This window comes from Cryptomeria japonica, chromosome 6 (genome assembly GCF_030272615.1).
Source record: "Cryptomeria japonica chromosome 6, Sugi_1.0, whole genome shotgun sequence".
In the NCBI taxonomy this organism is placed as follows: domain Eukaryota; kingdom Viridiplantae; phylum Streptophyta; class Pinopsida; order Cupressales; family Cupressaceae; genus Cryptomeria; species Cryptomeria japonica.
In genome coordinates, this window is record NC_081410.1 from 411,996,087 (window position 1) to 412,008,920 (window position 12,834).

Genomic DNA, 12,834 nt, shown 5'->3' on the forward strand with positions numbered 1-12,834 from the left:
AGGCGTGACACTAGGAAAACCTTTAGTGCCCCACTCGTAAAGCCACTTTTCATGTCATTGAGTTTTACGTTAAATCTCATGACAGGTTACATAATTATGTTTTTTTTGGGTCAGCAAACGGCAAAGCCAAACGATTATTTTAGAAATTACAGGAGAATAAGATTAACAGGACCATATCTTGATTTCTCAGAAAGCTATGGAGAAGATGTGAAAGGAGAACATTTAGGGGCAGAGATCCACCACTGCCACGTCCACTTCCACGGCCCCGGCCGCGGATACGACCGCCACCCCGGCTACGCCGCCCACGAACATCTGCTCGGCCTCTACCACCACTCTCAGGATCATTCGACTTTTTTGGCTGAGGTTGACCAGTCAGAAGGGTGGGTTCGGTTGGCTCTAACGGTGGAAGGAAGCCATTGATAACATAAAAGTCCTTGAAAACTTTCTCTTTAGAAGTGTCTTCTGGCGTGTACTCGAGGACTCTCCATTTCAAATAATTTACTGCTTCTCGTGCATTTTGTCTTATGCCTTTTCAAGGTTGGGCCCTTGAGGTCCAAGAGCAGAGGGTAATAATTGACCGTTTCTCCATTTTCATGGGCCGCGACAACATCAGCTGGCCTTGGAACGCTGGAGTCAGACAATGCATAGTATAGAACCTTATCCAACCCTCTCAATATTTCAGGTAAAGGCTTTTGAGAAGCCTGCATCGAGAACAGAGGCAACGAACCTTGAAGAAATTTGCATGTTGTCCTGTCAAGGTGACCCTGATCGAGAATCATTTTTCCACCCAGAATAATTATGTTTTTAGATGTAATACAAGTGATAATAATTCTACATTTATTGTGATTATATTATATTTTATTTTTTAGGTTTTCTGTATTGATTTCTGTAATTTGTTGGGAAGGGAGGAGTATGGTATATTATTTTTTCATTAAGAATTAAGATTTGAAGCGTATCTAATTTGGTAAAAGTTTTTCGATAGTTTGCATTACATTTAAAAAGACTAGGGTTTTTGACAAGTTCTTTAATAGCTATTCAATTTTGCTAGTAGATTCAAAACTCTTTGACTTGACAATTGCATTTTCATAAAAGAAAAAATTGAAGAATATTATTTCTTAATTTTTTTAATAAAATGTGAAAACAATTTAAAATTCAAATAGATTAAAAGTAAATCATCTATGCTTATTATTTTGAAATCAATCTTTAAAATGGTAAATAATATATTTGTTATTCAACTTTTATCTTTAAATATATGAATCCTAGCAATTAGATGTGTTCAATATTTATGTATAACAAATTTATAATTATAATAATTTGAAAATAAAAACATAAGAAACCCCAATATATCAGGGAGATCTTGAAAAATTATAAAACCATATGATTCCTAATGCTTTTTGGTCAAGCTTCAACCATTTTTCCAACAACATTTGAATCACTTCTTTTCATTAGAAGCTACCGACCACTGTCTCTTTCATCTAGGATATCTCTTTCTTCTAAGATATCTTTACTGAAGAAAAAATAAGGTTGATCATATTATCAATAAAGAAATAAGATTAGGATCTCTAAAAGCTATTAAATTAATCTTCTCCAGTTCCACAATGCTCCAGCTTGCTTTGCCTCATGCAGCTTCTACGCTCCCTAACTATGGTGGCACCAGCAAAAAAATATATTTTTCATATGGGCTATGTCGAATCACATTTCATTGCCCATATGTGTGTGGACTCGGGGATGGATGTTATAGGGAAAAAAATGAGAGATAGAGTTTCGCAATCTAGTGTTACAGCTAACGAAATCCCCCGACAACATCGAGGATTGTTCCATTTGTCTCACCCTTAGAGCTCCAAACAAGATTTTTGGGACTATGGACAGAGTGGGAGGGAACCTCGTCCATCCTCTAAGAAGGCTTCTTCACAAGTTGGTGAGCAAAAATTTGTTGATGTAGTACGATGTAGGCCTAGGGTTTGTAACGACCCACCACCTTCAACTCCATGCCATCTCCCTTCCCCACAACTCTCCAATCTTACCACATGTCATGTGGATGGGGATTGCAACTCAGTGCTGCCAACCTCCACAAATGGGATTTATGGTTCTACGCATTCTAATTTAAGGAAAATTGCTATGAATACTTGGAACCATAACACTTCTCCAGGTATTGGAGGCAGTGGTGCTCACTGCTCTAATAATGCCCTATTCGTCCATTGTCGTCAATTCCCAACGTATGCTTGGAGGATTTGGCCATGGAGCGAGAAGAATTCTTGTAGGACTATGCCCTAATCTGCACACTCACAAGGGTGTGGCCTAAACTTTGTGATCTACATTCTTGGATTACTAAGAAGTGAAAACCGCTCACGGAGGGAGAAATCCGGATTTACCCTTGTGCCCAAGGTTTCTTTTTCTAGAATTTGACTTTCAAGAGAATCGAAGATTGATACTAGAGAGCAGTCCATGGAAATACTTGGGTGATTTCTTGTGTACGAAACCATGGTTCCCTTTCTTTGATCCATGCACAAATATTTGTACTACAACTTACTTCTGGTGCAACTACCATATCTTCTCCTACAAATTTGGGAACTTGGCTATCTTGGAGCCATTGAGAATAGCTTGGTAAAATATCATTGCGCTTCCAAGGAAACTATTGACTCCCAGATACAACCTATGCTCAAGTTTGTGCTGAATTGGAGCTATCTAAAGGTCTCCCTATTGTTCAATGCTAAAAATGAGTAGTAAGGGATGGAAGCAATCGGTACACTATGAGAAAGTTGCATTCAGATGTAGGTGTTGCTTCTCTACGGAATACATCACATTCCAATGTCAAAATAAAATGCATTGTGACCAATTCAATAGCTTTAGGCAAACCCTATTAGTGGGTTGGGACTGAGCCTCAACATTATGTCATCCATCCTATTTCTCAAGATTCAAACCCCCCTCATGCTTGGCCATCAAGGCTTTATTGAATTCTCTCAGATTCCAGATGTCCAGTCCCCCCATGGATTTGGGAAGGCAAACTTGATTCCAAGCCACAAGATGGAATCTATTCTTAGATTCAGTTCCAGTCCATAATTTTTTTTTTGAATTCTTTCCAGTTTATTAGCAATTTTGGCTGGGATTTTGAATGAACTCATAGCATAAACTGGGAGGCTCTGAAGCAAGGCTTTGAGAAGTTGTAGTTTACCATCTTGGCTTAGCAAAGCACCTTTCCACCCAGCCAACTTGTTCTAGAATTTGTCTATAAGATTCGCCCAAAAGGAGTTTGGAGTCGGACCATGGCAGAGAGGAAGACCTAAATAGGATTCGGGCAAAGTTCCAACTTTATAGCCAATAATCGAGTCAATCAATAATATAAGTCATGTTATTAGATGTAATATTTTCAATAATATAACTATTATTGTAATAGAATTAATAAATAATATAAGTCATGTTATTAGATGTAATGTTTTCAATAATATAACTATTTTTAAGGTTAAAAATTAATTGCCCATTTAGCAACAAAAACACATTTAGAATATTATCACAATTAAAATGATTAAAAAAACTATTAAAATGTGTGTTATAGTGCTGGTATCTCTAAGGTATTTAGGGTTAAAGAGAGGATAGATTTATTTTTTTTGTGAATTGATTGGGCAAATAATATAAGTCATGTTATTAGATGTAATATTATATTTTCAATAATATAACTATTTTCAGGGTTAAAAATTAACTGCCTATTTAGCAAAAAAATGTTAAGAATATTGTCACAATTAAAATGATTAAAAAAAACTATTAAAATGTGAGTTATAGTGTTGGTATCTCTAAGGTATTAAAAAATGTAAAGAATAGTGTCACAATTAAAATGATTAAAAAAAAAAGCTATTAAAATGTGAGTTATAATGATAGTATCTCTAAGGTATTTAGGGTTAAAGAGAGCATAGATTTTTTTTGTCTGTGAATTGATTGGGCAAATAATATAAGTCATGTTATTAGATGTAATATTATATTTTTAGTAATATCACTGTTTTTAGGGTTAAAAATTAACTAACCATTTAACAAACAAAAAACACTAAGAATATTGTCACAATTAAAATGATTAAAAAAAAACTATTAAAATGTGAGTTATAGTGTTGGTATCTCTAAGGTATTTAGGGATAAAGAGAGGATAGATTTTTTATTAATCAATATGGTGTTACTAAGGAAAAAAATTATACTATTAAAATGAAAATATAGAAAGTATATGTATTTAGTGTGATGGTTGTGATTTTTTTTATTTGCTACTAATTGTATAGAATTTATCCTTCCCAAACATAAAAATTTAAACGTACCTAAAACTTTGCCAAAAACAATCATTTATATAGTGGATCCATGAAATCCACTAATAAGATGTAAATTTTTTAGCCAATTAGATTGGAGAAAAATAATTTCTCTAATTTAGAAACTTAAAAATCATGCATCTTAACTTTTAAAAAATTGAAAAAAGACATCAAAAGAAAAAATTCATAGTTTAAATTGGTGGAAAAAGTATTTGAATAATAATGAGTTAATGAAAATTAGTGCAACTGATTGCAATAGTACTAGCCTAACAACAAGTACTAATAAATCCATGCATTAAAGTTTTCAACGTAAATACACAAAAAATATTGAAGGAAAATTATTAAAATTTACTATACAAAGAGTGATCCGAATTATGGATTCGGATGACAACACCTAAGTGAGAACCTGCGGTATTGTAAATTTTGTTTACAAGAACAAGGAAGCATAGAATTTAAACAAGCCCTATTCCATTAAAAAATCCAACATATAGTAGTTCATGACATTCCAAGGGTCACACAAACCCCTTGAGAATCGAAGCCCAACAGTCACATTTGTTTATTACATAATAAAATCTAAAAACTATGAAAATTTAAAAAAAACTATATGAAATTTTATCCTAACTTTAACTAGGCATAACTTTATGCTCGGGACTCGGAATTATGAGCTGTTTAACTCGTTGGAAAGGTCTCCAAGAGTTAGGAGCAAAGTCCTACAAGAATGCCTATGTCAACATTCTAAAGGACAGGCCAAACTTTCAAGGGCTAAAAAATGCCCCGAAGGCCTTCAAAAATGACAATTACTAATGTATAGAAAAAACAAAAAAATATATAAAAAATATGTTTCCACTATTTCAGATTTGCTTCTGATCAAAGAGTGATGTCTCATTTACCTTAATTAATGTTGACAGGCAATCTACAATAGCCGAATGGATTGTAATGGCATGTATTAATAAATATTAAGAATAATTAATGTAGAAGAAAAATATATTTATAAATTTAAAAATAAATTTATTTTATTAACCTTTTGTTTTAAATGAATTTTTAAATAGCATAAGAAGTTTAAAATTAAAATTAATATAGATGGAATTAAAAATTAAATTTAAAAAAATTGTATTAGAAAAAAGTAAATAATATATATGATAAAATGATATTAAGATAAAAAAAAATCGAATTGATAGCTTGATCTCTCGCATGGGCATTTCTTTATGATAGATAATTTAAGATACTACTTTTAAACATTTTCTCAGCAATTAAATTATAGTATTTATTTAATATAAAAAATTCAAATATAAACATAGAATAAACTAAAAAATATATGCATTTCATTATTTCACATCATTTTAAATTTGTGTATCTAACTTTCTATTGACTAAGTTAAAATTTTGATTAATATTGATTTTTTCTTTTATACAAAATGTGGGAAAATAATATACTTTTAAATAAATATTGATTTTGTTTAATTGAGGGTGAACTATAGAGGAAAGGCAATACAATATTAACTAATTAAATAAATAACTTAAAAGAAAAATCATTGAAATGGTTAATAAAATATTTGGTTTTCTTTAATTAATACTAGAAGAGAAAAAATAAGTGTCGTTAGGAGAATTTTTGTATTGATTTTTGGAAGTATGAGACAAGTGTAATATTTATTCAAAGAGTCGAGAATAGAAGAGTATCTATTATGTGAAAATCACCTCATTGTTTTTGTCTTACATTTAGAAAGACTTGGTCCTTAGAAAACTCCTTTATAACTATTGAACTTTGTTAATATATCAAGAACTCTTTGAATTTTAAATTATATTTAAATAAAAGAAAAATTGAGGAATTTTGTTTCCAAATATTTTTAACAAAATGTGAAAGCAATTTAAAATTTAAATATATTAAAAATAAATAATGAATGTGTTACCTTTTATTTTGGAATCAAAATTTAATATAATAAATAATATATTTATTATTTTGCTTTCTTATTTATGATGCACTTTACAATGATCTTTTATAAATTTTAAAATTTCTTTTAGATTCATTTTAGGTAGTTTAGATAGCTATTTGAATTTTTATAGAAAAAAATAATATACAAGAAAACAGTCAATCATGCAAAAAAATATTCAAAGGCAAACAAATATGTTACACCTAGTCAAGCTAAAAATTAATTGATTGATGGTGATGAGTATAGTGTTGTAGACAATGAGAATAATGAATTTATTGGGAATGATAAATTTCTCGTCGATGATGATGAATTGAGTAAAATGGGTAAAGGTTTGCAACAATATTATAAAAAAAAAATTGATAGATGCTTGAGATTTCTTCACTAGATTCCATACATTTTGATGGATTATTATGGGAGGTTTGGTAGGTAGATACTTACAATAAGAAAAAATGGAGAACCAAGTCTATAGATAAATATAAAATGGACTAATTTTATATATAGGGGAGGGAAGGGGTGGATTGGATGGGTAATTTTGATGATGGATTCTTGAAGGAATCATGAACATAAAGTGTATAATAGGTTCAGTGGAATTTTATAAAATAGATAGGGAGATATAAGGGATTTTGGTAGTTGGAGGGGTTTTCAAGACGTGATCTCTAAGGACTTTGTCGTATAGGAATAATCTACTGTTGGTTAACAGATTTTGTTCTCTCCAAATTATAACAATATTGACCCTTATCCCAAGCAAGAGAACAAACTATTAACAATAACTTAGTAGAAGATGTGAATGTTTCTGCAACTTTCCTCTAAATTTGAGAGGTACAACTCCCTCTTATGATATAAATTTAGGTTTTTTTGGGTGTTCTTTTAACCAAAAAGCAGGAAAGGCAAACTTTTCAAACTAAAAAAATGGAAAATAAAGATGTGATTAACTACACAAGATCTTCACAATAAAGTATGAAGAACAAACTCTATGACACTTAAACTCAAATTATCCACTAGTATTCATACAATATTTCCACCAGTAAATGATCATCACATGAAAAAAGATCAGTAACAGCAACACGCATATTATGCACTTTCGAATTCAAACAAATAACATGGGAAACTATTCTTCACCATAGCATAAAGTCTAGATTCAAGAACAGATATTCCAACATTCAACGAATCATTCATATATAAACATAGATGATAGCATCAGATATAAATGAAAACTCCAATTGAATTAGCACAAAGTCTCCTTCAAACAAAATTCTATTAAGCTTTTCTAAAATTGCAATGTTACTGTTAACTAAAACTCAGATAGCTTTTTTGGAGAAAAATCAAAACCCCTTCTAATGGTTCCCTCCATCCTTAAATAGCTCAGCATTAAACTAATTAAAATAACAGCTTCTTGAGGACAACCAACTAAAGAGTTCTTAAAACATAACTTAAAAATAAACGATCCACTAGGACCAATAGTTTTTTAAATAAGGACCTGGAAATAAAACAAACTGACTTAAAAGAACTAAAGAACTACCACATCCCCTTCTACCACTGCATCTTCTAGTCATGTTGCATCATCTATTAACTCTTGTCTTCTTGTCATTGTGTCCATTACACCAACCTTGGATTGTTTTTCCACCTGTGGACTTACTCTTTTTCTGTGTGCTCTAAAATTAGAGAGGATTGGTGATATCTTTTTTGTGGCAGGCTCAGCTATGACCTCAACTCTAATCCTCCACTTGTCAACTTTTTGGCTGGCTTCAAAAACTTTTCCAGGAACATCCTTGACTTCCTCACTGATAGAATTCAACACCATCATTACGTCTTTTAGACATTCTAGAGAATTTTAGTATAGAATATTAAATTATAGTATTTATTTAATATAAAAAATTCAAATATAAACATAGAATAAACTAAATGTATAAATGTAAACTAATCAAATTTATATTCTTATGTCTATTTTAAGTTTGTAATTTTAACAAAAATTTAAAAAATTATTTGAATATAGTTTTTTATAAAATAAACAATATAATTTAGTTGTTGAATAAATGCTGACATTGAAGTTACACTAGCCACCACACTTTATTTAGTAAAAAGAACTTTTTTTTCTTGAATCTTTTTTTTTGTATTTTGATAACTTGAAACTTTAGTGCACGGATATATTGTTTACCATTTTTTATAAATATATATTTTTCAATAAATTTGAAAAGTTGCGTGTGCTGAAATATAACCGTTTCCAATTCCCACCACCTTTTCTCTTAATTATTTAACCAAATCATAAAAGAATTATATCATCTTGACATAGATTCTTTTCTCTACTGCATCATATTTTTTTTATTTTTTTTAATAAATTTTATTATTTTTCCTTGATAAGATAATCAACCTTATATTTCAATGTTGATAACCTACTTTAAATAAAAATAAAATATAAAACATGAAAAACTAACTAAAATATTAAAAGATGTATATTTTGGAAAAATCACTTATAGATCTATAAAAGGGTATTTTTACAATTCAAAAAAAATATTATTTATAAGATTAGGAGTTGTTGAAACATCGAGTTTTATTTTTTTTTGTAATTAGACCAAAAGTAGTATTAAATATACATTTAGTAGACACTTCCAATTCGAAAAGTTGTGGCCCATATATAACTTAGCTATAATGAATCTATATAGACCATATGTTTGACTAAAATTAATTTTTAGTTAGAATTACTTAAATTCACTTGTGCTGATAAGTTAGCCTGAAACGTGACACAGTTTTGTGCTTTTACCCTTATGTTGAATTCTCCTTCTATAATATCTTTCTCACATTTGTCTATGTTAGGATCAACAATCTCCAACACATCAAGTTCTATTTGCGGGTCCACGATCATTCTGGCAATTCTCCTTGCCTTTTTAGGTTTTGGTGTTTCCCCTAACAAGCACGTCACTGTATCAATCCCAATCTCAGTGAATTGTGAATATTGCTTCTTTTTCTTCTCAATCGCATTTTTGAGCCATGGAGTGGATGAAGTATTTATTGGGCTTTTGATAGCTTGAGTATTGGTAGCAACATCAGATGGTGGCATGAAAACATTAGACGTTGAAGTCTGCGGATCCATATCATCAATTAGGGACACTGAAGGGTTTTTTCCTCCCAATAAATCAAGGAACTAGGTAGATCTTCTTCACTAAAACTTATCTGCAAAGAGGCTTTTCTTTTCTTCATTGGTGTTCCAGCACTTGATTCACAAATATATTTTTATTTTTATTTTTCTTGGGAGAATTATTATCTCCATCAGATTGAGAATATATTCTGGATGCACCAACCTCTAGTATCAATTTCCTCATTGCCTTTTGAGAGGTCTAGATAGCTCTGTGTCAGTTTCTTTGGGTGTTCCTTTATGTGATGAAGAACTAGAATGTATTTTTACCATATGATTTAACCAGGCACACAAGGTGTTCAGAACTTGTGAAGTTCTAGCCTTGACATCTATTTCTTCTTCCCTTTCGAGCCACTAGAATGAAGGCAAAACAACATCCTGGCATGAATCATCTATCATATTTCAACCATCATCCACAATATTTTTAGGAGTTGAGGGAATTGCATTGAAAGATATCATATGACTTAATGTCAATCACATGAAATTTCTTTTTAAGAGTTTTTTTTCATTGGCACATGCATATATTGAGTGGTCCCATAGAAATTTTGTCTGACATAGCCCTTGTTGTCAAAATGGGCTCTCATAGGCAGGGAATGAAAACCAAGCTCAACGAGCAACTTATCAAAAAAATTAGTAGACTCAATGTTTTTTCATAAAAAATGAGATTAATTCATTGGAAAAGGATATCCTTTCTTTCTCATTTGTACATATTTAATATTTACAAATATCATTTGGTGGTAAAGTTCCTGGAAGAAGATATAATCAGTGGCATGCCTAGGTAATTTTAGAGGTCCCTTTTCATAGCCTCTGACTCTCAAATATGTAAAACTCCTAAACTAAAAGTAAAAGTTGTCATAGTTTTGAATCAAAACCTTAGCTTTTTTTAAAATTCTATTCTTAGGGTTTCCCTTAATATCCCTTATAAGTGTCATGAGGAAAGCATCATGGAAATGGGAAAATTTCCTCATACCTTCTTCTGTCTATAATTGGGAAAAGCAATTGTAAACAAGAGCACCATTTGCAAGGTTACCCACTTGACTCAACCTGAGCCAAAATATTCTTCCTACGACTAAAACATAAAAGGGTACAAAGCATAAATGAAACTATTTTCAATCATTAAACTTGGTAAGATGCTCATGGAGTCAGTCACTTATCATTTTTTTCCAATCAATTTGATTCCTATAATCACAAATAGTGAGGACGAATTGACATATCCACTCCTCAAAATATTATATCCTAGGGCTACCAACCACATGGCACAATAGAATAATAATGTTAGCAATATCATCTCTAAACAACTCTATTTTCATCCAGGAGGGTAATTTGGACTTTCCCAATTGAGGGGTTTTCAACCAACCCTGAGCAATAGTATCAAGACACCAGTATATCTAGTTCTGAAAGAATTTCCATCCTTGTTGACAAATTTACCTCATCTGCTCTCTCATGAATGTGTAGTGCAAGAGCAACATTACCTGTATCAATTCTAGCTATCACCGATTGATTAGTGCTCTGAATTTCATGGGAATCAGGATGATAATATTGCACACAGGTGAAGACCAATTCCGAACATGCAATGGTAGATGGGTAACAAGCAACTTGAGGCAAAGCAAACTCTAGAGCTTTCTGCGTAACAAGGGATCTTTCTGTGCTATGCAATCTTCTACAAATATCATGAACCACAAATGGTCCCATCTCTATGTCTTTAATAAGGTCCAGCTTGCTCTCAATTGGCTGAGAGCTTTTGGGTGCCATAGAAATCGAAGGGAGAAAAGCTAGGGTTTCTAACAAGGGATGAAAACTTGAATTGGGATAAAACAAAAAATAATCATAGGAGGAATAGATGTTCATGAATGATGGATTAACAAACTCTTTCTATTTTATCAGCCGAAACCAAAGAAACAAAAAACTTTGACAATTTGAACAGAGAAAAACCTTTCTTTCCAAACCTATTTTTTGTGCATGTGCTTGAATGCTCCTTTGTATTCACCGGAAGTTTTGAATTTAAAGGATCAGAGCAAAGGTGAAACATTTAATTAATACTTTATTTAAACCATATTACAAGTTGGTACCATGCTAACATCACCATACAAGTGGCCAGTCATAGGATCACTACCATTGGAGCATCGGGCTATCACTTCCTTTAAGAACTATGGAACAATAGAAAGTGTGTGCGAAAAACTCCTTAAGGTGCGATCAACCGATATGAGACTCGTGAGGGACCTACTGACGCAATACTATCAGAGATCAGAGATTAGATGGAATGAGAATCAACGGCAATGAAACCTAGTGAGTTGTGTTTCTATTATATAGCGATAAGCCGACAAAGCAAGATTGGGCCCCTTTTGGACATAAATCAAACTTGACGCTTGGGAAACAGTTGATCAAGCAATTTAAGAACTAAGAAATATAAAGCATGAGATAAATGAAAAGAGACTTATTGCCCTAAATAATTATTCCAACTTGGCAAAAATGAGGGGTAACATCTACCAAGATGTATGCTAGGTGATAAGGTTTGGTAAAAAGGAAATAAAGAATTGAGAGGATAAATTAATGGCTTAAGATAGTGGAGGATTTAGAGAATGGAAGCCAATGAGAGGGGTGAATAATAAACAAAGTAAAGTTTGTATTATCCAAATTATGTTTCAATCAAATGCCCTTGTCTTTAACAAATCAAAAGTGGGAAGGAAGAATATATTAGGTATGATGAGAATATATATGTAGATACAACAGATGGGTAGATAAGATATATAGGGATCTTGCCCCTAAGTGTACGGCGGTAGATTAGATCATGGATGTACATATGATGCCTGTTTGTTAGGTTTTCATCATACTACATGTCCAAGTCACCATAGATATGGTTTTCACCATTGAATATTTTATGTCTTGACTTTGTTACTTTTAAAAAAATTATACAAGCCCTTCAAGATCACTTGCACTCTTAAGCTTGAGTTTATCTAATCGGTATTATTGTTGTTGCTACAATGTTAAACTCTCTAACTTTGTTTGAAATTTTCCATGTATTGGAGATTTTTTGTTAAATATTGTATACAAAACTCCAAGGCCATTGTCTATTTCAACATTAAATTTAGAATTTTGTTGAAATATGGGCTTAATCTTTAAAGTAATACTCCCTACATACACAAATTTTACAGTGTCAATACAAGTAAAAGCACTAAAATCTCACATATATGTACACCCATGACGATGCTTTGAAGTGGCATGAAACCTTAAAAAACCTCTAGTGGCCACTCATAATGCCACTTTTCATGTAATTGACTTTCCATTAAATTTCACTAGAAGTTACATAATTGGTTATAATATGGATGGGAGGAAAGTAGTGATGATCTGCTTGTAGGTCTACAAAGTAGCCTCGACTAGGGCTTAACAACCCTAGTTGACTATTCTTATCTTCTTTGTTGTCGTATTTGGGAATTGGGGGTTGTGTTATTGTTTTTCTAAGTGGTGGGCGGTGGGATTTCCTATGAGGTGGTTTT